This window comes from Salvelinus fontinalis, unplaced genomic scaffold (assembly GCF_029448725.1).
Source record: "Salvelinus fontinalis isolate EN_2023a unplaced genomic scaffold, ASM2944872v1 scaffold_1429, whole genome shotgun sequence".
Taxonomy (NCBI): Eukaryota; Metazoa; Chordata; class Actinopteri; order Salmoniformes; family Salmonidae; genus Salvelinus; species Salvelinus fontinalis.
In genome coordinates, this window is record NW_026601638.1 from 3,075 (window position 1) to 28,468 (window position 25,394).

General features: G+C 43.3%; 6 non-coding genes across 6 annotated transcripts; all 6 read left to right on the plus strand.

Annotated features, from left to right (window-relative positions):
* The first annotated feature begins 469 nt into the window (after positions 1 to 469).
* On the plus strand, positions 470 to 633 carry LOC129849302 (U1 spliceosomal RNA). The gene has a single exon (XR_008758639.1). It is a non-coding gene; the product is annotated as a U1 spliceosomal RNA (small nuclear RNA).
* Positions 634 to 4,756: 4,123 nt separating this feature from the next.
* Positions 4,757 to 4,920, plus strand: LOC129849298 (U1 spliceosomal RNA). Its single transcript, XR_008758635.1, has one exon. It is a non-coding gene; the product is annotated as a U1 spliceosomal RNA (small nuclear RNA).
* A 3,635-nt stretch (positions 4,921 to 8,555) lies between these two features.
* Positions 8,556 to 8,719, plus strand: LOC129849303 (U1 spliceosomal RNA). Its single transcript, XR_008758640.1, has one exon. It is a non-coding gene; the product is annotated as a U1 spliceosomal RNA (small nuclear RNA).
* Positions 8,720 to 12,295: 3,576 nt separating this feature from the next.
* Positions 12,296 to 12,459, plus strand: LOC129849301 (U1 spliceosomal RNA). Its single transcript, XR_008758638.1, has one exon. It is a non-coding gene; the product is annotated as a U1 spliceosomal RNA (small nuclear RNA).
* Positions 12,460 to 18,347: 5,888 nt separating this feature from the next.
* Positions 18,348 to 18,511, plus strand: LOC129849304 (U1 spliceosomal RNA). Its single transcript, XR_008758641.1, has one exon. It is a non-coding gene; the product is annotated as a U1 spliceosomal RNA (small nuclear RNA).
* Positions 18,512 to 23,716: 5,205 nt separating this feature from the next.
* Positions 23,717 to 23,880, plus strand: LOC129849299 (U1 spliceosomal RNA). Its single transcript, XR_008758636.1, has one exon. It is a non-coding gene; the product is annotated as a U1 spliceosomal RNA (small nuclear RNA).
* Positions 23,881 to 25,394: the final 1,514 nt, after the last annotated feature.

Here is a 25,394-nt window from a genome sequence, read left to right on the forward strand (position 1 = left end):
GCGACTGTTTCTCCTCCATGTCTGAGGGTCGTTGCTTCCCTGTGGTCGATGGTGGAATCATATTTTACTGAGAGCAGAAAACAAGCGTGATGAAACTATTCCTACAACGTCTGGAACGCTACAAAACACCAGAAATAGTTGGTGTCATTTGGTTGGCTGTGTGTGCACGAACGTGATTTCAGCATTTTGGTACGTCGCCTACTTGTGTGTAATCAGACAGACATTTAGACAAAAAAAATCAATGTGTATAGAATTTCTACCTTGTTGCACGATGGGAAAACAGTCAGACAGTGATATAATATAGTAAAACAAAGTGCATCGCTTTTCCACCGCTTTGTCCTCAACTGTATTCATAAATGTCATTAAACCCTGGTCGATATGATGTGATATTATCAGAAGTAGAAGTGGTAACCGTGAGTCAAACACCGTTGTCCTGGAATCAGTGGCTCTCTACCAACGTATACAACTCTTACTTACCTGGCAAGGGAGACAACGTGATCAAGAAGGCGGTTCACCCAGGGCGAGGCTCAGCCATTGCACTCTGGCTGTGCTGACCCCTGCGAATTTCTCAAATGTGGAAATCTCGATTGCATAATTTATGGTAGTGGGGGACTGCGTTCGCGCTCTCCCCTGATCTGCATGTTAAAAATAATGTTAGAGTTATTTAAATTGTTATGTCAGGTGAGTTCTGATGATTTTCCTATTGAGAAGGAGATTTGTCAATATTTCCATTTTCGTATCAGATGAATGGCTATATAGAATGTAGGCTCTGTTTAAAAGGCAACCAAGGCCTCAGAGATACATTTTGTCTTCTGAAAACAACAATGTGTGTGATCTGTTATTGTACCACTGGTGATTATGCCTGTCATGTCCTGATTATGTCAAGGAAAAGGTCATCTGGATTGAGGTTATATTTGCTAGATAATTAAGTCATTTATTGGACAGTTTGTAATATAAGGCCACAATAAACCGGCTGCATCACATCCGGCCGTGATTGGGAGTCCCATAGGGCGGCGCACAATTGGACCAGCGTCGTCAGGTTTGTCCGGGGTATGCAGTCAATGTAAATAAGAATTTGATCTTAACTGACTTGCAATATTTATTGACAACAATAGATTACTGCTCATTGTAACATATTGATCAAAATTAAGAGGGAGGAAATTGATTGAATGACTTGGATAATCACATTAGCTTTGACAGACATTTCCCTGGTCAACCATTACCATGACAACATACATTTCCCTGGTCAACGATTACCATGCCGCAGACATTTCCCTGGTCAACCATGCCACAGACATTTCCCTGGTCAAACATTACCATACCACAGACATTTCCCTGGTCATCCATTACCATTCCACAGACATTTCCCTGGTCATCCATTACCATGCCACAGACATTTCCCTGGTCAACCATTACCATGCCACAGACAGTTCCCTGGTCAACCATGCCACAGATATTTCCCTGGTCAACCATTACCATGCCACAGACATTTCCCTTGTCAACCATTGCCATGCCACAGACATTTCCCTTGTCAACCATTACCATGCCACAGACATTTCCCTTGTCAACCATTACCATGCCACAGACAGTTCCCTGGTCAATCATTCCACAGACATTTTCCTGGTCAACCATTACCATACCACAGACATTTCCCTGGTCAACCATTACCATGCCACAGACATTTCCCTGGTCAACCATGACAACAGACATTTCCCTGGTCAACCATTACCATGCTGCAGACATTTCCCTGGTCAACCATTACCATGCCACAGACATTTCCCTTGTCAACCATTACCATGCCACAGACAGTTCCCTGGTCAATCATTCCACAGACATTCCCTGGTCAACCATTACTATACCACAGACATTTCCCTGGTCATCCATTACCATGTCACATACATTTCCCTGGTCAACCATTACCATGCCACAGACATTTCCCTTGTCAACCATTACCATGACAACATACATTTCCCTGGTCAACCATAACCATGCTGCAGACATTTCCCTGGTCAACCATTCCACAGACATTTCCCTTGTCAACCATTACCATGCTGTAGACATTTCCCTGGTCAACCATTACCATGCCACAGACATTTCCCTGGTCAATCATTCCACAGACATTTCCCTGGTCAACCATTACCATACCACAGACATTTCCCTGGTCATCCATTACCATGCCACAGACATTTCCCTGGTCAAACATTACCATTCCACAGACATTTCCCTGGTCAAACATTACCATTCCACAGACATTTCCCTGGTCAAACATTACCATACCACAGACATTTCCCTGGTCATCCATTACCATTCCACAGAAATTTCCCTGGTCATCCAGTACCATGCCACAGACATTTCCCTGGCCAACCATTACAATTCCACAGACATTTCCCTGGTCAAACATTACCATTCCACAGACATTTCCCTGGTCAAACATTACCATACCACAGACATTTCCCTGGTCATCCATTACCATGCCACAGACATTTCCCTGGCCAACCATTTCACAGACATTTCCCTGGTCAACCATTACCATGCCAACATACTTTTCCCTGGTCATCCATTACATGCCACAGACATTTCCCTGGTCAACCATTACCATGCCACAGACATTTCCCTGGTCATCCATTACCATGCCACAGACATTTCCCTGGTCAACCATTACCATACCACAGACATTTCCCTGGTCCATTTATTTCCTGATGAAGTCAGTCAAAACAAAGATGTCAGTGGAGTGGGTCTTTCTAAAACCAGACTGTAGTTCTGATAAGAGTATTCTTGCCAGTATATTCATCCATCTATTCATAAATGACTTCTTCCAGCACCTTAGACTGCATACTCAACATAGATACAGGTCTGTTTTCCTGCCCTTCTTGTGGATAGGGGTCAATCTAACATTGGCCATATACCACAACCCCAGAAGTACATTATTGCTATTAGAAACTGGTTACCAACTAAATTAGAACAGTAAAATTATATGTTTTTGTCAATCTGCATTCAGGGCTCAAACCACCCAGTTTATAATTTGTAATAGATCACCTGTCTGAAAAGTACGACAAACTATGAGTTGTAGTAGCCTATTCAATTGGCCCAGCGTTGTCCAGGTTTGGCCGGTGTAGGCCGTCAATGTAAATAAATAATTTGTTGCCTAGTTAAATAAAGGTTAAATAAAGATAATTAAATAAAAGCTCAGCTATTGAGGCCAAAACAACCACTCAGTCAAGCTATTTGTGACTGTGATTTCAGTATGTGCATGTCGTATGCATCAATACGTGTAACACTTACTGTTAAGAAAAACGTTTCTCCCACGTCCTATTACCACAGATAGAACAATGTGTTCATTATTAACGTCTCTGTTACTGTAGCTACTAGAGGTGTGTGGAGTAGTCAGACAAAACGAGGATCGTACCTGATATGGGCAATTTTCTTGATACGATTATGATCTAAGTCTTTTTTGTAATAATCTGTGATCGGAATAAACATATTTTTTTTCGGGTGCCAGCAAGAATCTCTCAGTCATGTGCGTGATCTAAATAAATCACCTGGCTAGTTTCCGTGTCTGTGCTGTCCCCAGTCCACCTGGCCTTGCTGCTGTTCCAGTTTCAACTGTTCTGCCTGCGGCTATGGAACCCTGACCTGTCCACCGGACGTGCTACCTGTCCCAGACCTGCTGTTTTCAACTCTCTAGAGACCGCAGGAGCGGTAGAGATACTCTTAATGATCGGCTATGAAAAGCCAACTGACATTTACACCTGATTATTATTATTTGACCATGCTGGTCATTTATGAACATTTGAACATCTTGGCCATGTTCTGTTATAATCTCCACCCTGCACAGCCAGAAGAGGACTGGCCACCCCTCATAGCCTGGTTCCTCTCTAGGTTTCTTCCTAGGTTTTGGCCTTTCTAGGGAGTTTTTCCTAGCCACCGTGCTTCTACACCTACATTGCTTGCTGTTTGGGGTTTTAGGCTGGGTTTCTGTACAGCACTTCGAGATATTAGCTGATGTACGAAGGGCTATATAAAATTAACTTGATTTGATTTGTAAAGAGAAGGGCGGGCTGTAGGTTGATCCTGCTGCTCTGATTGGATAGAGTGAAGCTATAGTTCTTCCTCCGCTGGCTTCATCATTTCATCCTCTCTCTTTTCCTGGCATGTTTCTGGTCTGATCATAGGATCATCATTTAGAGTCCTGCAGCCTGCTACTATGATAAATTACAAATACGAGTATGTCCATGTCAGCACACCCCTAGTAGCTACTAGTGTGTCTTGTTGTTGATGAAGTAGTAGGCGACTGTTTCTCCTCCATGTCTGAGGGTCGTTGCTTCCCTGTGGTCGATGGTGGAATCATATTTTACTGAGAGCAGAAAACAAGCGTGATGAAACTATTCCTACAACGTCTGGAACGCTACAAAACACCAGAAATAGTTGGTGTCATTCGGTTGGCTGTGTGTGCACGAACGTGATTTCAGCATTTTGGTACGTCGCCTACTTGTGTGTAATCAGACAGACATTTAGACAAAAAAAATCAATGTGTATAGAATTTCTACCGTGTTGCATGATGGGTTAATAGTCGGAGAGTGATATAATATAGTAAAACAAAGTGTATCGCTTTTCCACCGCTTTGTGCGCAACTGTATTCATAAATGTCATTAAACCCTGGTCGATATGATGTGATATTATTAGAAGTAGAAGTGGTAACCGTGAGTCAAACACCGTTGTCCTGGAATCAGTGGCTCTCTACCAACGTGTACAACTCATACTTACCTGGCAAGGGAGACACCGTGATCAAGAAGGCGGTTCACCCAGGGCGAGGCTCAGCCATTGCACTCCGGCTGTGCTGACCCCTGCGAATTTCTCAAATGTGGAAATCTCGATTGCATAATTTATGGTAGTGGGGGACTGCGTTCGCGCTCTCCCCTGATCTTCATGTTAAAAATAATGTCTGAGCTGTTTTAAATTGTTATGTCGGGTGAGTTCTGATGATTTTCCTATTGAGAAGGACATTTGTCAACATTTACATTTTCGTAACAGATGAATGGCTATATAGAATGTAGGCTCTGCTTAAAAGGCAACCAAGGCCTCAGAGATACATTTTGTCTTCTGAAAACAACAATGTGTGTGATCTGTTATTGTACCACTGGTGATTATGCCTGTCATGTCCTGATTATGTCAAGGAAAAGGTAATCTGGATTGAGGTTATATTTGCTAGATAATTAAGTCATTTATTGGACAGTTTGTAATATAAGGCCACAATAAACCGGCTGCATCACATCCGGCCGTGATTGGGAGTCCCATAGGGCGGCGCACAATTGGACCAGCGTCGTCAGGTTTGTCCGGGGTATGCAGTCAAATTTGATCTTAACTGACTTGCAATATTTATTGACAACAATAGATTACTGCTCATTGTAACATATTGATCAAAATTAAGAGGGAGGAAATTGATTGAATGACTTGGATAATCACATTAGCTTTGACAGACATTTCCCTGGTCATCCATTACCATGCCACAGACATTTCCCTGGCCAACCATTTCACAGACATTTCCCTGGTCAACCATTACCATGCCAACAGACATTTCCCTGGTCAACCATTACCATAACACAGACATTTCCCTTGTCAACCATTACCATGCCACAGACAGTTCCCTGGTCAACCATTACCATGCCACAGACATTTCCCTTGCCAATCATTCCACAGACATTTCCCTGATCAACCATTACCATGCCACAGACATTTCCCTGGTCAATCATTCCACAGACATTCCCTGGTCAACCATTACCATACCACAGACATTTCCCTGGTCATCCATTACCATGCAACAGACATTTCCCTGGTCAACCATTACCATGCCACATACATTTCCCTGGTCAACCATTACCATGACAACATACATTTCCCTGGTCAACCATAACCATGCTGCAGACATTTCCCTGGTCAACCATTCCACAGACATTTCCCTTGTCAACCATTACCATGCCGTAGACATTTCCCTGGTCAACCATTACCATTCCACAGACATTTCCCTGGTCAACCATTACCATTCCACAGACATTTCCCTGGTCAAACATTACCTTTCCACAGACATTTCCCTGGTCAAACATTACCATACCACAGACATTTCCCTGGTCAACCATAACCATTCCACAGACATTTCCCTGGTCAAACATTACCATTACACAGACATTTCCCTGGTCATCCATTACCATGCCACAGACATTTCCCTGGTCAACCATTACATGCCACAGACATTTCCCTGGTCAACCATTACCATGCCACAGACATTTCCCTGGTCAACCATTACCATGCCACAGACATTTCCCTGGCCAACCATTTCACAGACATTTCCCTGGTCAACCATTACCATGCCAACATACATTTCCCTGGTCAACCATTACCATGCCACAGACATTTCCCTGGTCATCCATTACCATGCCACAGACATTTCCCTGGTCAACCATTACCATACCACAGACATTTCCCTGGTCCATTTATTTCCTGATGAAGTCAGTCAAAACAGAGATATCAGTGGAGTGGGTCTTTCTAAAACCAGACTGTAGTTCTGATAAGAGTATTCTTGCCAGTATATTCATCCATCTGTTCATAAATGACTTCTTCCAGCACCTTAGACTGCATACTCAACATAGATACAGGTCTGTTTTCCTGCCCTTCTTGTGGATAGGGGTCAATCTAACATTGGCCATATACCACAACCCCAGAAGTACATTCTTGCTATTAGAAACTGGTTACCAACTAAATTAGAACAGTAAAATTATATATTTTTGTCAATCTGCATTCAGGGCTCAAACCACCCAGTTTATAATTTGTAATAGATCACCTGTCTGAAAAGTACGACAAACTATGAGTTGTAGTAGCCTATTCAATTGGCCCATCGTTGTCCAGGTTTGGCCGGTGTAGGCCGTCAATGTAAATAAATAATTTGTTGCCTAGTTAAATAAAGGTTAAATAAAGATAATTAAATAAAAGCTCAGCTATTGAGGCCAAAACAACCACTCAGTCAAGCTATTTGTGACTGTGATTTCAGTATGTGCATGTCGTATGCATCAATACGTGTAACACTTACTGTTAAGAAAAACGTTTCTCCCACGTCCTATTACCGCAGATAGAACAATGTGTTCATTATTAACGTCTCTGTTACTGTAGCTACTAGAGGTGTGTGGAGTAGTCAGACAAAACGAGGATCGTACCTGATATGGGCAATTTTCTTGATACGATTATGATCTAAGTCTTTTTCGTAATAATCTGTGATCGGAATAAACATATTTTTTTTCGGGTGCCAGCAAGAATCTCTCAGTCATGTGCGTGATCTAAATAAATCACCTGGCTAGTTTCCGTGTCTGTGCTGTCCCCAGTCCACCTGGCCTTGCTGCTGTTCCAGTTTCAACTGTTCTGCCTGCAGCTATGGAACCCTGACCTGTCCACCGGACGTGCTACCTGTCCCAGACCTGCTGTTTTCAACTCTCTAGAGACCGCAGGAGCGGTAGAGATACTCTTAATGATCGGCTATGAAAAGCCAACTGACATTTACTCCTGATTATTATTATTTGACCATGCTGGTCATTTATGAACATTTGAACATCTTGGCCATGTTCTGTTATAATCTCCACCCTGCACAGCCAGAAGAGGACTGGCCACCCCTCATAGCCTGGTTCCTCTCTAGGTTTCTTCCTAGGTTTTGGCCTTTCTAGGGAGTTTTTCCTAGCCACCGTGCTTCTACACCTGCATTGCTTGCTGTTTGGGGTTTTAGGCTGGGTTTCTGTACAGCACTTCGAGATATTAGCTGATGTACGAAGGGCTATATAAAATTAACATGATTTGATTTGTAAAGAGAAGGGCGGGCTGTAGGTTGATCCTGCTGCTCTGATTGGATAGAGTGAAGCTATAGTTCTTCCTCCGCTGGCTTCATCATTTCATCCTCTCACTTTTCCTGGCATGTTTCTGGTCTGATCATAGGATCATCATTTAGAGTCCTGCAGCCTGCTACTATGATAAATTACAAATACGAGTATATCCATGTCAGCACACCCCTAGTAGCTACTAGTGTGTCTTGTTGTTGATGAAGTAGTAGGCGACTGTTTCTCCTCCATGTCTGGGGTTCGTTGCCTCCCTGTGGTCGATGGTGGAATCATATTTTACTGAGAGCAGAAAACAAGCGTGATGAAACTATTCCTACAACGTCTGGAACGCTACAAAACACCAGAAATAGTTGGTGTGATTTGGTTGGCTGTGTGTGCACGAACGTGATTTCAGCATTTTGGAACGTCGCCTACTTGTGTGTAATCAGACAGACATTTAGACAAAAAAAATCAATGTGTATAGAATTTCTACCTTGTTGCATGATGGGAAAATAGTCAGACAGTGATATAATATAGTAAAACAAAGTGCATCGCTTTTCCACCGCTTTGTCCTCAACTGTATTCATAAATGTCATTAAACCCTGGTCGATATGATGTGATATTATTAGAAGTAGAAGTGGTAACCGTGAGTCAAACACCGTTGTCCTGGAATCAGTGGCTCTCTACCAACATGTACAACTCATACTTACCTGGCAAGGGAGACACCGTGATCAAGAAGGCGGTTCACCCAGGGCGAGGCTCAGCCATTGCACTCCGGCTGTGCTGACCCCTGCGAATTTCTCAAATGTGGAAATCTCGATTGCATAATTTATGGTAGTGGGGGACTGCGTTCGCGCTCTCCCCTGATCTTCATGTTAAAAATAATGTCTGAGCTGTTTTAAATTGTTATGTCGGGTGAGTTCTGATGATTTTCCTATTGAGAAGGACATTTGTCAACATTTACATTTTCGTAACAGATGAATGGCTATATAGAATGTAGGCTCTGCTTAAAAGGCAACCAAGGCCTCAGAGATACATTTTGTCTTCTGAAAACAACAATGTGTGTGATCTGTTATTGTACCACTGGTGATTATGCCTGTCATGTCCTGATTATGTCAAGGAAAAGGTAATCTGGATTGAGGTTATATTTGCTAGATAATTAAGTCATTTATTGGACAGTTTGTAATATAAGGCCACAATAAACCGGCTGCATCACATCCGGCCGTGATTGGGAGTCCCATAGGGCGGCGCACAATTGGACCAGCGTCGTCAGGTTTGTCCGGGGTATGCAGTCAATGTAAATAAGAATTTGATCTTAACTGACTTGCAATATTTATTGACAACAATAGATTACTGCTCATTGTAACACATTGATCAAAATTAAGAGGGAGGAAATTGATTGAATGACTTGGATAATCACATTAGCTTTGACAGACATTTCCCTGGTCAACCATTACCATGACAACATACATTTCCCTGGTTAACCATTACCATGCCACAGACATTTCCCTGGTCAACCATTACCATGCCACAGACATTTCCCTGGTCAACCATGACAACAAACATTTCCCTGGTCAACCATTCCCTTGCTGCAGACATTTCCCTGGTCAACCAATACCATGCCACAGACATTTCCCTTGTCAACCATTACCATGCCGCAGAAATTTCCCTGGTCAACCATGCCACAGACATTTCCCTGGTCAACCATTACCATGCCACAGACATTTCCCTTGTCAACCATTACCATGCCACAGACAGTTCCCTGGCCAATCATTCCACAGACATTTCCCTGGTCAACCATTACCATGCCACAGACATTTCCCTGGTCAATCATTCCACAGACATTCCCTGGTCAACCATTACCATACCACAGACATTTCCCTTGTCAACCATTACCATGACAACATACATTTCCCTGGTCAACCATAACCATGCTGCCCACATTTCCCTGGTCAACCATTCCACAGACATTTCCCTTGTCAACCATTACCATGCTGTAGACATTTCCCTGGTCAACCATTACCATGCCACAGACATTTCCCTGGTCAATCATTCCACAGACATTTCCCTGGTCAACCATTACCATACCACAGACATTTCCCTGGTCATCCATTACCATGCCACAGACATTTCCCTGGTCAAACATTACCATTCCACAGACATTTCCCTGGTCATACATTACCATTCCACAGACATTTCCCTGGTCAAACATTACCATACCACAGACATTTCCCTGGTCATCCATTACATGCCACAGACATTTCCCTGGTCAACCATTACCATGCCACAGACATTTCCCTGGTCATCCATTACCATGCCACAGACATTTCCCTGGTCAACCATTACCATACCACAGACATTTCCCTGGTCCATTTATTTCCTGATGAAGTCAGTCAAAACAGAGATGTCAGTGGAGTGGGTCTTTCTAAAACCAGACTGTAGTTCTGATAAGACTATTCTTGCCAGTATATTCATCCATCTATTCATAAATGACTTCTTCCAGCACCTTAGACTGCATACTCAACATAGATACAGGTCTGTTTTCCTGCCCTTCTTGTGGATAGGGGTCAATCTAACATTGGCCATATACCACAACCCCAGAGGTACATTATTGCTATTAGAAACTGGTTACCAACTAAATTAGAACAGTAAAATTATATGTTTTTGTCAATCTGCATTCAGGGCTCAAACCACCCAGTTTATAATTTGTAATAGATCACCTGTCTGAAAAGTACGACAAACTATGAGTTGTAGTAGCCTATTCAATTGGCCTAGCGTTGTCCAGGTTTGGCCGGTGTAGGCCGTCAATGTAAATAAATAATTTGTTGCCTAGTTAAATAAAGGTTAAATAAAGATAATTAAATAAAAGCTCAGCTATTGAGGCCAAAACAACCACTCAGTCAAGCTATTTGTGACTGTGATTTCAGTATGTGCATGTCGTATGCATCAAAACGTGTAACACTTACTGTTAAGAAAAACGTTTCTCCCACGTCCTATTACCACAGATAGAACAATGTGTTCATTATTAACGTCTCTGTTACTGTAGCTACTAGAGGTGTGTGGAGTAGTCAGACAAAACGAGGATCGTACCTGATATGGGCAATTTTCTTGATACGATTATGATCTAAGTCTTTTTTGTAATAATCTGTGATCGGAATAAACATATTTTTTTTCGGGTGCCAGCAAGAATCTCTCAGTCATGTGCGTGATCTAAATAAATCACCTGGCTAGTTTCCGTGTCTGTGCTGTCCCCAGTCCACCTGGCCTTGCTGCTGTTCCAGTTTCAACTTTTCTGCCTGCGGCTATGGAACCCTGACCTGTCCACCGGACGTGCTACCTGTCCCAGACCTGCTGTTTTCAACTCTCTAGAGACCGCAGGAGCGGTAGAGATACTCTTAATGATCGGCTATGAAAAGCCAACTGACATTTACTCCTGATTATTATTATTTGACCATGCTGGTCATTTATGAACATTTGAACATCTTGGCCATGTTCTGTTATAAAATCTCCACCCTGCACAGCCAGAAGAGGACTGGCCACCCCTCATAGCCTGGTTCCTCTCTAGGTTTCTTCCTAGGTTTTGGCCTTTCTAGGGAGTTTTTCCTAGCCACCGTGCTTCTACACCTGCATTGCTTGCTGTTTGGGGTTTTAGGCTGGGTTTCTGTACAGCACTTCGAGATATTAGCTGATGTACGAAGGGCTATATAAAATTAACTTGATTTGATTTGTAAAGAGAAGGGCGGGCTGTAGGTTGATCCTGCTGCTCTGATTGGATAGAGTGAAGCTATAGTTCTTCCTCCGCTGGCTTCATCATTTCATCCTCTCTCTTTTCCTGGCATGTTTCTGGTCTGATCATAGGATCATCATTTAGAGTCCTGCAGCCTGCTACTATGATAAATTACAAATACGAGTATGTCCATGTCAGCACACCCCTAGTAGCTACTAGTGTGTCTTGTTGTTGATGAAGTAGTAGGCGACTGTTTCTCCTCCATGTCTGAGGGTCGTTGCTTCCCTGTGGTCGATGGTGGAATCATATTTTACTGAGAGCAGAAAACAAGCGTGATGAAACTATTCCTACAACGTCTGGAACGCTACAAAACACCAGAAATAGTTGGTGTCATTCGGTTGGCTGTGTGTGCACGAACGTGATTTCAGCATTTTGGTACGTCGCCTACTTGTGTGTAATCAGACCGACATTTAGACAAAAAAAATCAATGTGTATAGAATTTCTACCGTGTTGCATGATGGGTTAATAGTCGGAGAGTGATATAATATAGTAAAACAAAGTGTATCGCTTTTCCACCGCTTTGTGCGCAACTGTATTCATAAATGTCATTAAACCCTGGTCGATATGATGTGATATTATCAGAAGTAGAAGTGGTAACCGTGAGTCAAACACCTTTGTCCTGGAATCAGACCCTCTCTATCAACGTGTCCAACTCATACTTACCTGGCAAGGGAGACACCGTGATGAAGAAGGCGGTTCACCCAGGGCGAGGCTCAGCCATTGCACTCCGGCTGTGCTGACCCCTGCGAATTTCTCAAATGTGGAAATCTCGATTGCATAATTTATGGTAGTGGGGGACTGCGTTCGCGCTCTCCCCTGATCTTCATGTTAAAAATAATGCTTGAGATGTTTTAAATTGTTATGTCGGGTGAGTTCTGATGATTTTTCGATTGAGAAGGACATTTGTCAACATTTACATTTTCGTAACAGATGAATGGCTATATAGAATGTAGGCTCTGTTTAAAAGGCAACCAAGGCCTCAGAGATACATTTTGTCTTCTGAAAACAACAATGTGTGTGATCTGTTATTGTACCACTGCTGATTATGCCTGTCATGTCCTGATTATGTCAAGGAAAAGGTCATCTGGATTGAGGTTATATTTGCTAGATAATTAAGTCATTTATTGGACAGTTTGTAATATAAGGCCACAATAAACCGGCTGCATCACATCCGGCCGTGATTGGGAGTCCCATAGGGCGGCGCACAATTGGACCAGCGTCGTCAGGTTTGTCCGGGGTATGCAGTCAAATTTGATCTTAACTGACTTGCAATATTTATTGACAACAATAGATTACTGCTCATTGTAACATATTGATCAAAATTAAGAGGGAGGAAATTGATTGAATGACTTGGATAATCACATTAGCTTTGACAGACATTTCCCTGGTCAACCATTACCATGACAACATACATTTCCCTGGTCAACCATTACCATGCCGCAGACAATTCCCTGGTCAACCATGCCACAGACATTTCCCTGGTCAAACATTACCATACCACAGACATTTCCCTGGTCATCCATTACCATTCCACAGACATTTCCCTGGTCATCCATTACCATGCCACAGACATTCCCCTGGTCAACCATTACCATTCCACCTACATTTCCCTGGTCAAACATTACCATTCCACCTACATTTCCCTGGTCAAACATTACCATTCCACAGACATTTCCCTGGTCAAACATTACCATAACACAGACATTTCCCTTGTCAACCATTACCATGCCACAGACAGTTCCCTGGTCAACCATTACCATGCCACAGACATTTCCCTTGTCAACCATTACCATGCCACAGACATTTCCCTGGCCAATCATTCCACAGACATTTCCCTGATCAACCATTACCATGCCACAGACATTTCCCTGGTCAATCATTCCACAGACATTCCCTGGTCAACCATTACCATACCACAGACATTTCCCTGGTCATCCATTACCATGCAACAGACATTTCCCTGGTCAACCATTACCATGCCACATACATTTCCCTGGTCAACCATTACCATAACAACATACATTTCCCTGGTCAACCATAACCATGCTGCAGACATTTCCCTGGTCAACCATTCCACAGACATTTCCCTTGTCAACCATTACCATGCCGTAGACATTTCCCTGGTCAACCATTACCATTCCACAGACATTTCCCTGGTCAACCATTACCATTCCACAAACATTTCCCTGGTCAAACATTACCATTCCACAGACATTTCCCTGGTCAAACATTACCATACCACAGACATTTCCCTGGTCATCCATTACCATTCCACAGACATTTCCCTGGTCATCCATTACCATGCCAAAGACATTTCCCTGGTCAACCATTACCATTCCACAGACATTTCCCTGGTCAAACATTACCATTCCAAAGACATTTCCCTGGTCAAACATTACCATTCCACAGACATTTCCCTGGTCATCCATTACCATGCCACAGACATTTCCCTGGCCAACCATTTCACAGACATTTCCCTGGTCAACCATTACCATGCCAACAGACATTTCCCTGGTCAACCATTACCATAACACAGACATTTCCCTTGTCAACCATTACCATGCCACAGACAGTTCCCTGGTCAACCATTACCATGCCACAGACATTTCCCTTGTCAACCATTACCATGCCACAGACATTTCCCTGGCCAATCATTCCACAGACATTTCCCTGATCAACCATTACCATGCCACAGACATTTCCCTGGTCAATCATTCCACAGACATTCCCTGGTCAACCATTACCATACCACAGACATTTCCCTGGTCATCCATTACCATGCAACAGACATTTCCCTGGTCAACCATTACCATGCCACATACATTTCCCTGGTCAACCACTACCATGACAACATACATTTCCCTGGTCAACCATAACCATGCTGCAGACATTTCCCTGGTCAACCATTCCACAGACATTTCCCTTGTCAACCATTACCATGTCGTAGACATTTCCCTGGTCAACCATTACCATTCCACAGACATTTCCCTGGTCAAACATTACCATTCCACAGACATTTCCCTGGTCAAACATTACCATACCACAGACATTTCCCTGGTCATCCATTACCATTCCACAGACATTTCCCTGGTCATCCATTACCATGCCACAGACATTTCCCTGGTCAACCATTACCATTCCACAGACATTTCCCTGGTCAAACATTACCATTCCACAGACATTTCCCTGGTCATCCATTACCATGCCACAGACATTTCCCTGGTCAACCATTACATGCCACATACATTTCCCTGGTCAACCATTACCATGCCACAGACATTTCCCTGGTCAACCATTACCATGCCACAGACATTTCCCTGGCCAACCATTTCACAGACATTTCCCTGGTCAACCATTACCATGCCAACATACATTTCCCTGGTCATCCATTACCATGCCACAGACATTTCCCTGGTCAACCATTACATGCCACAGACATTTCCCTGGTCAACCATTACCATACCACAGACATTTCCCTGGTCAACCATTACCATGCCACAGACATTTCCCTGGCCAACCATTTCACAGACATTTCCCTGGTCAACCATTACCATGCCAACAGACATTTCCCTGGTCATCCATTACATGCCACAGACATTTCCCTGGTCAACCATTACCATGCCACAGACATTTCCCTGGTCATCCATTACCATGACAACATACATTTCCCTGGTTAACCATTACCATGCCACAGACATTTCCCTGGTCAACCATTACCATGCCACAGACATTTCCCTGGTCAACCATGACAACAAACATTTCCCTGGTCAACCATTCCCTTGCTGCAGACATTTCCCTGGTCAACCAATACCATGCCACAGACATTTCCCTTGTCAACCATTACCATGCCGCAGAAATTTCCCTGGTCAACCATGCCACAGACATTTCCCTGGTCAACCATTACCATGCCACAGACATTTCCCTTGTCAACCATTACCATGCCACAGACAGTTCCCTGGCCAATCATTCCACAGACATTTCCCTGGTCAACCATTACCATGCCACAGACATTTCCCTGGTCAACCATTACCATACCACAGACATTTCCCTTGTCAACCATTACCATGACAACATACATTTCCCTGGTCAACCATAACCATGCTGCCCACATTTCCCTGGTCAACCATTCCACAGACATTTCCCTTGTCAACCATTACCATGCTGTAGACATTTCCCTGGTCAACCATTACCATGCCACAGACATTTCCCTGGTCAATCATTCCACAGACATTTCCCTGGTCAACCATTACCATACCACAGACATTTCCCTGGTCATCCATTACCATGCCACAGACATTTCCCTGGTCAAACATTACCATTCCACAGACATTTCCCTGGTCATACATTACCATTCCACAGACATTTCCCTCGTCAAACATTACCATGCCACAGACATTTCCCTGGCCAACCATTACAATTCCACAGACATTTCCCTGGTCAAACATTACCATTCCACAGACATTTCCCTGGTCAAACATTACCATACCACAGACATTTCCCTGGTCATCCATTACATGCCACAGACATTTCCCTGGTCAACCATTACCATGCCACAGACATTTCCCTGGTCATCCATTACCATGCCACAGACATTTCCCTGGTCAACCATTACCATACCACAGACATTTCCCTGGTCCATTTATTTCCTGATGAAGTCAGTCAAAACAGAGATGTCAGTGGAGTGGGTCTTTCTAAAACCAGACTGTAGTTCTGATAAGACTATTCTTGCCAGTATATTCATCCATCTATTCATAAATGACTTCTTCCAGCACCTTAGACTGCATACTCAACATAGATACAGGTCTGTTTTCCTGCCCTTCTTGTGGATAGGGGTCAATCTAACATTGGCCATATACCACAACCCCAGAGGTACATTATTGCTATTAGAAACTGGTTACCAACTAAATTAGAACAGTAAAATTATATGTTTTTGTCAATCTGCATTCAGGGCTCAAACCACCCAGTTTATAATTTGTAATAGATCACCTGTCTGAAAAGTACGACAAACTATGAGTTGTAGTAGCCTATTCAATTGGCCCAGCGTTGTCCAGGTTTGGCCGGTGTAGGCCGTCAATGTAAATAAATAATTTGTTGCCTAGTTAAATAAAGGTTAAATAAAGATAATTAAATAAAAGCTCAGCTATTGAGGCCAAAACAACCACTCAGTCAAGCTATTTGTGACTGTGATTTCAGTATGTGCATGTCGTATGCATCAATACGTGTAACACTTACTGTTAAGAAAAACGTTTCTCCCACGTCCTATTACCACAGATAGAACAATGTGTTCATTATTAACGTCTCTGTTACTGTAGCTACTAGAGGTGTGTGGAGTAGTCAGACAAAACGAGGATCGTACCTGATATGGGCAATTTTCTTGATACGATTATGATCTAAGTCTTTTTTGTAATAATCTGTGATCGGAATAAACATATTTTTTTTCGGGTGCCAGCAAGAATCTCTCAGTCATGTGCGTGATCTAAATAAATCACCTGGCTAGTTTCCGTGTCTGTGCTGTCCTCAGTCCACCTGGCCTTGCTGCTGTTCCAGTTTCAACTGTTCTGCCTGCGGCTATGGAACCCTGACCTGTCCACCGGACGTGCTACCTGTCCCAGACCTGCTGTTTTCAACTCTCTAGAGACCGCAGGAGCGGTAGAGATACTCTTAATGATCGGCTATGAAAAGCCAACTGACATTTACACCTGATTATTATTATTTGACCATGCTGGTCATTTATGAACATTTGAACATCTTGGCCATGTTCTGTTATAATCTCCACCCTGCACAGCCAGAAGAGGACTGGCCACCCCTCATAGCCTGGTTCCTCTCTAGGTTTCTTCCTAGGTTTTGGCCTTTCTAGGGAGTTTTTCCTAGCCACCGTGCTTCTACACCTGCATTGCTTGCTGTTTGGGGTTTTAGGCTGGGTTTCTGTACAGCACTTCGAGATATTAGCTGATGTACGAAGGGCTATATAAAATAAACTTGATTTGATTTGTAAAGAGAAGGGCGGGCTGTAGGTTGATCCTGCTGCTCTGATTGGATAGAGTGAAGCTATAGTTCTTCCTCCGCTGGCTTCATCATTTCATCCTCTCTCTTTTCCTGGCATGTTTCTGGTCTGATCATAGGATCATCATTTAGAGTCCTGCAGCCTGCTACTAGGATAAATTACAAATTCGAGTATGTCCATGTCAGCACACCCCTTAGTAGCTACTAGTGTGTCTTGTTGTTGATGAAGTAGTAGGCGACTGTTTCTCCTCCATGTCTGAGGGTCGTTGCTTCCCTGTGGTCGATGGTGGAATCATATTTTACTGAGAGCAGAAAACAAGCGTGATGAAACTATTCCTACAACGTCTGGAACGCTACAAAACACCAGAAATAGTTGGTGTCATTCGGTTGGCTGTGTGTGCACGAACGTGATTTCAGCATTTTGGTACGTCGCCTACTTGTGTGTAATCAGACAGACATTTAGACAAAAAAAATCAATGTGTATAGAATTTCTACCGTGTTGCATGATGGGTTAATAGTCGGAGAGTGATATAATATAGTAAAACAAAGTGTATCGCTTTTCCACCGCTTTGTGCGCAACTGTATTCATAAATGTCATTAAACCCTGGTCGATATGATGTGATATTATCAGAAGTAGAAGTGGTAACCGTGAGTCAAACACCTTTGTCCTGGAATCAGACCCTCTCTACCAACGTGTCCAACTCATACTTACCTGGCAAGGGAGACACCGTGATCAAGAAGGCGGTTCACCCAGGGCGAGGCTCAGCCATTGCACTCCGGCTGTGCTGACCCCTGCGAATTTCTCAAATGTGGAAATCTCGATTGCATAATTTATGGTAGTGGGGGACTGCGTTCGCGCTCTCCCCTGATCTTCATGTTAAAAATAATGCTTGAGATGTTTTAAATTGTTATGTCGGGTGAGTTCTGATGATTTTTCGATTGAGAAGGACATTTGTCAACATTTACATTTTCGTAACAGATGAATGGCTATATAGAATGTAGGCTCTGTTTAAAAGGCAACCAAGGCCTCAGAGATACATTTTGTCTTCTGAAAACAACAATGTGTGTGATCTGTTATTGTACCACTGCTGATTATGCCTGTCATGTCCTGATTATGTCAAGGAAAAGGTCATCTGGATTGAGGTTATATTTGCTAGATAATTAAGTCATTTATTGGACAGTTTGTAATATAAGGCCACAATAAACCGGCTGCATCACATCCGGCCGTGATTGGGAGTCCCATAGGGCGGCGCACAATTGGACCAGCGTCGTCAGGTTTGTCCGGGGTATGCAGTCAAATTTGATCTTAACTGACTTGCAATATTTATTGACAACAATAGATTACTGCTCATTGTAACATATTGATCAAAATTAAGAGGGAGGAAATTGATTGAATGACTTGGATAATCACATTAGCTTTGACAGACATTTCCCTGGTCAACCATTACCATGACAACATACATTTCTCTGGTCAACCATTACCATGCCGCAGACATTTCCCTGGTCAACCATGCCACAGACATTTCCCTGGTCAAACATTACCATACCACAGACATTTCCCTGGTCATCCATTACCATTCCACAGACATTTCCCTGGTCATCCATTACCATGCCACAGACATTCCCCTGGTCAACCATTACCATTCCACCTACATTTCCCTGGTCAAACATTACCATTCCACAGACATTTCCCTGGTCAAACATTACCATACCACAGACATTTCCCTGGTCATCCATTACCATGCCACAGACATTTCCCTGGCCAACCATTTCACAGACATTTCCCTGGTCAACCATTACCATGCCAACAGACATTTCCCTGGTCAACCATTACCATAACACAGACATTTCCCTTGTCAACCATTACCATGCCACAGACAGTTCCCTGGTCAACCATTACCATGCCACAGACATTTCCCTTGTCAACCATTACCATGCCACAGACATTTCCCTGGCCAATCATTCCACAGACATTTCCCTGATCAACCATTACCATGCCACAGACATTTCCCTGGTCAATCATTCCACAGACATTCCCTGGTCAACCATTACCATACCACAGACATTTCCCTGGTCATCCATTACCATGCAACAGACATTTCCCTGGTCAACCATTACCATGCCACATACATTTCCCTGGTCAACCACTACCATGACAACATACATTTCCCTGGTCAACCATAACCATGCTGCAGACATTTCCCTGGTCAACCATTCCACAGACATTTCCCTTGTCAACCATTACCATGTCGTAGACATTTCCCTGGTCAACCATTACCATTCCACAGACATTTCCCTGGTCAACCATTACCATTCCACAGACATTTCCCTGGTCAAACATTACCATTCCACAGACATTTCCCTGGTCAAACATTACCATACCACAGACATTTCCCTGGTCATCCATTACCATTCCACAGACATTTCCCTGGTCATCCATTACCATGCCACAGACATTTCCCTGGTCAACCATTACCATTCCACAGACATTTCCCTGGTCAAACATTACCATTCCACAGACATTTCCCTGGTCATCCATTACCATGCCACAGACATTTCCCTGGTCAACCATTACATGCCACATACATTTCCCTGGTCAACCATTACCATGCCACAGACATTTCCCTGGTCAACCATTACCATGCCACAGACATTTCCCTGGCCAACCATTTCACAGACATTTCCCTGGTCAACCATTACCATGCCAACATACATTTCCCTGGTCATCCATTACCATGCCACAGACATTTCCCTGGTCAACCATTACATGCCACAGACATTTCCCTGGTCAACCATTACCATACCACAGACATTTCCCTGGTCAACCATTACCATGCCACAGACATTTCCTTGGCCAACCATTTCACAGACATTTCCCTGGTCAACCATTACCATGCCAACAGACATTTCCCTGGTCATCCATTACATGCCACAGACATTTCCCTGGTCAACCATTACCATGCCACAGACATTTCCCTGGTCATCCATTACCATGACAACATACATTTCCCTGGTTAACCATTACCATGCCACAGACATTTCCCTGGTCAACCATTACCATGCCACAGACATTTCCCTGGTCAACCATGACAACAAACATTTCCCTGGTCAACCATTCCCTTGCTGCAGACATTTCCCTGGTCAACCAATACCATGCCACAGACATTTCCCTTGTCAACCATTACCATGCCGCAGAAATTTCCCTGGTCAACCATGCCACAGACATTTCCCTGGTCAACCATTACCATGCCACAGACATTTCCCTTGTCAACCATTACCATGCCACAGACAGTTCCCTGGCCAATCATTCCACAGACATTTCCCTGGTCAACCATTACCATGCCACAGACATTTCCCTGGTCAATCATTCCACAGACATTCCCTGGTCAACCATTACCATACCACAGACATTTCCCTTGTCAACCATTACCATGACAACATACATTTCCCTGGTCAACCATAACCATGCTGCCCACATTTCCCTGGTCAACCATTCCACAGACATTTCCCTTGTCAACCATTACCATGCTGTAGACATTTCCCTGGTCAACCATTACCATGCCACAGACATTTCCCTGGTCAATCATTCCACAGACATTTCCCTGGTCAACCATTACCATACCACAGACATTTCCCTGGTCATCCATTACCATGCCACAGACATTTCCCTGGTCAAACATTACCATTCCACAGACATTTCCCTGGTCATACATTACCATTCCACAGACATTTCCCTCGTCAAACATTACCATGCCACAGACATTTCCCTGGCCAACCATTACAATTCCACAGACATTTCCCTGGTCAAACATTACCATTCCACAGACATTTCCCTGGTCAAACATTACCATACCACAGACATTTCCCTGGTCATCCATTACATGCCACAGACATTTCCCTGGTCAACCATTACCATGCCACAGACATTTCCCTGGTCATCCATTACCATGCCACAGACATTTCCCTGGTCAACCATTACCATACCACAGACATTTCCCTGGTCCATTTATTTCCTGATGAAGTCAGTCAAAACAGAGATGTCAGTGGAGTGGGTCTTTCTAAAACCAGACTGTAGTTCTGATAAGACTATTCTTGCCAGTATATTCATCCATCTATTCATAAATGACTTCTTCCAGCACCTTAGACTGCATACTCAACATAGATACAGGTCTGTTTTCCTGCCCTTCTTGTGGATAGGGGTCAATCTAACATTGGCCATATACCACAACCCCAGAGGTACATTATTGCTATTAGAAACTGGTTACCAACTAAATTAGAACAGTAAAATTATATATTTTTGTCAATCTGCATTCAGGGCTCAAACCACCCAGTTTATAATTTGTAATAGATCACCTGTCTGAAAAGTACGACAAACTATGAGTTGTAGTAGCCTATTCAATTGGCCCAGCGTTGTCCAGGTTTGGCCGGTGTAGGCCGTCAATGTAAATAAATAATTTGTTGCCTAGTTAAATAAAGGTTAAATAAAGATAATTAAATACAAGCTCAGCTATTGAGGCCAAAACAACCACTCAGTCAAGCTATTTGTGACTGTGATTTCAGTATGTGCATGTCGTATGCATCAATACGTGTAACACTTACTGTTAAGAAAAACGTTTCTCCCACGTCCTATTACCACAGATAGAACAATGTGTTCATTATTAACGTCTCTGTTACTGTAGCTACTAGAGGTGTGTGGAGTAGTCAGACAAAACGAGGATCGTACCTGATATGGGCAATTTTCTTGATACGATTATGATCTAAGTCTTTTTTGTAATAATCTGTGATCGGAATAAACATATTTTTTTTCGGGTGCCAGCAAGAATCTCTCAGTCATGTGCGTGATCTAAATAAATCACCTGGCTAGTTTCCGTGTCTGTGCTGTCCCCAGTCCACCTGGCCTTGCTGCTGTTCCAGTTTCAACTGTTCTGCCTGCGGCTATGGAACCCTGACCTGTCCACCGGACGTGCTACCTGTCCCAGACCTGCTGTTTTCAACTCTCTAGAGACCGCAGGAGCGGTAGAGATACTCTTAATGATCGGCTATGAAAAGCCAACTGACATTTACTCCTGATTATTATTATTTGACCATGCTGGTCATTTATGAACATTTGAACATCTTGGCCATGTTCTGTTATAATCTCCACCCTGCACAGCCAGAAGAGGACTGGCCACCCCTCATAGCCTGGTTCCTCTCTAGGTTTCTTCCTAGGTTTTGGCCTTTCTAGGGAGTTTTTCCTAGCCACCGTGCTTCTACACCTACATTGCTTGCTGTTTGGGGTTTTAGGCTGGGTTTCTGTACAGCACTTCGAGATATTAGCTGATGTACGAAGGGCTATATAAAATTAACTTGATTTGATTTGTAAAGAGAAGGGCGGGCTGTAGGTTGATCCTGCTGCTCTGATTGGATAGAGTGAAGCTATAGTTCTTCCTCCGCTGGCTTCATCATTTCATCCTCTCTCTTTTCCTGGCATGTTTCTGGTCTGATCATAGGATCATCATTTAGAGTCCTGCAGCCTGCTACTATGATAAATTACAAATACGAGTATGTCCATGTCAGCACACCCCTAGTAGCTACTAGTGTGTCTTGTTGTTGATGAAGTAGTAGGCGACTGTTTCTCCTCCATGTCTGAGGGTCGTTGCTTCCCTGTGGTCGATGGTGGAATCATATTTTACTGAGAGCAGAAAACAAGCGTGATGAAACTATTCCTACAACGTCTGGAACGCTACAAAACACCAGAAATAGTTGGTGTCATTTGGTTGGCTGTGTGTGCACGAACGTGATTTCAGCATTTTGGTACGTCGCCTACTTGTGTGTAATCAGACAGACATTTAGACAAAAAAAATCAATGTGTATAGAATTTCTACCTTGTTGCATGATGGGAAAACAGTCAGACAGTGATATAATATAGTAAAACAAAGTGCATCTCTTTTCCACCGCTTTGTCCTCAACTGTATTCATAAATGTCATTAAACCCTGGTCGATATGATGTGATATTATCAGAAGTAGAAGTGGTAACCGCGAGTCAAACACCGTTGTCCTGGAATCAGTGGCTCTCTACCAACGTGTACAACTCTTACTTACCTGGCAAGGGAGACACCGTGATCAAGAAGGCGGTTCACCCAGGGCGAGGCTCAGCCATTGCACTCCGGCTGTGCTGACCCCTGCGAATTTCTCAAATGTGGAAATCTCGATTGCATAATTTATGGTAGTGGGGGACTGCGTTCGCGCTCTCCCCTGATCTTCATGTTAAAAATAATGTTTGAGCTGTTTTAAATTGTTATGTCAGGTGAGTTCTGATGATTTTCCTATTGAGAAGGAGATTTGTCAACATTTCCATTTTCGTATCTGATGAATGGCTATATAGAATGTAGGCTCTGTTTAAAAGGCAACCAAGGCCTCAGAGATACATTTTGTCTTCTGAAAACAACAATGTGTGTGATCTGTTATTGTACCACTGCTGATTATGCCTGTCATGTCCTGATTATGTCAAGGAAAAGGTCATCTGGATTGAGGTTATATTTGCTAGATAATTAAGTCATTTATTGGACAGTTTGTAATATAAGGCCACAATAAACCGGCTGCATCACATCCGGCCGTGATTGGGAGTCCCATAGGGCGGCGCACAATTGGACCAGCGTCGTCAGGTTTGTCCGGGGTATGCAGTCAATGTAAATAAGAATTTGATCTTAGCTGACTTGCAATATTAATTGACAACAATAGATTACTGCTCATTGTAACATATTGATCAAAATTAAGAGGGAGGAAATTGATTGAATGACTTGGATAATCACATTAGCTTTGACAGACATTTCCCTGGTCAACCATTACCATGACAACATACATTTCCCTGGTCAACCATTACCATGCCACAGACATTTCCCTGGTCAACCATTACCATGCCACAGACAGTTCCCTGGTCAACCATGCCACAGATATTTCCCTGGTCAACCATTACCATGCCACAGACATTTCCCTTGTCAACCATTACCATACCACAGACAGTTCCCTGGTCAATCATTCCACAGACATTTTCCTGGTCAACCATTACCATACCACAGACATTTCCCTGGTCAACCATTACCATGCCACAGACATTTCCCTGGTCAACCATGACAACAGACATTTCCCTGGTCAACCATTACCATGCTGCAGACATTTCCCTGGTCAACCATTACCATGCCACAGACATTTCCCTTGTCAACCATTACCATGCCACAGACAGTTCCCTGGTCAATCATTCCACAGACATTCCCTGGTCAACCATTACTATACCACAGACATTTCCCTGGTCATCCATTACCATGTCACATACATTTCCTTGGTCAACCATTACCATGCCACAGACATTTCCCTTGTCAACCATTACCATGACAACATACATTTCCCTGGTCAACCATAACCATGCTGCAGACATTTCCCTGGTCAACCATTCCACAGACATTTCCCTTGTCAACCATTACCATGCTGTAGACATTTCCCTGGTCAACCATTACCATGCCACAGACATTTCCCTGGTCAATCATTCCACAGACATTTCCCTGGTCAACCATTACCATACCACAGACATTTCCCTGGTCATCCATTACCATGCCACAGACATTTCCCTGGTCAAACATTACCATTCCACAGACATTTCCCTGGTCAAACATTACCATTCCACAGACATTTCCCTGGTCAAACATTACCATACCACAGACATTTCCCTGGTCATCCATTACCATTCCACAGACATTTCCCTGGTCATCCAGTAC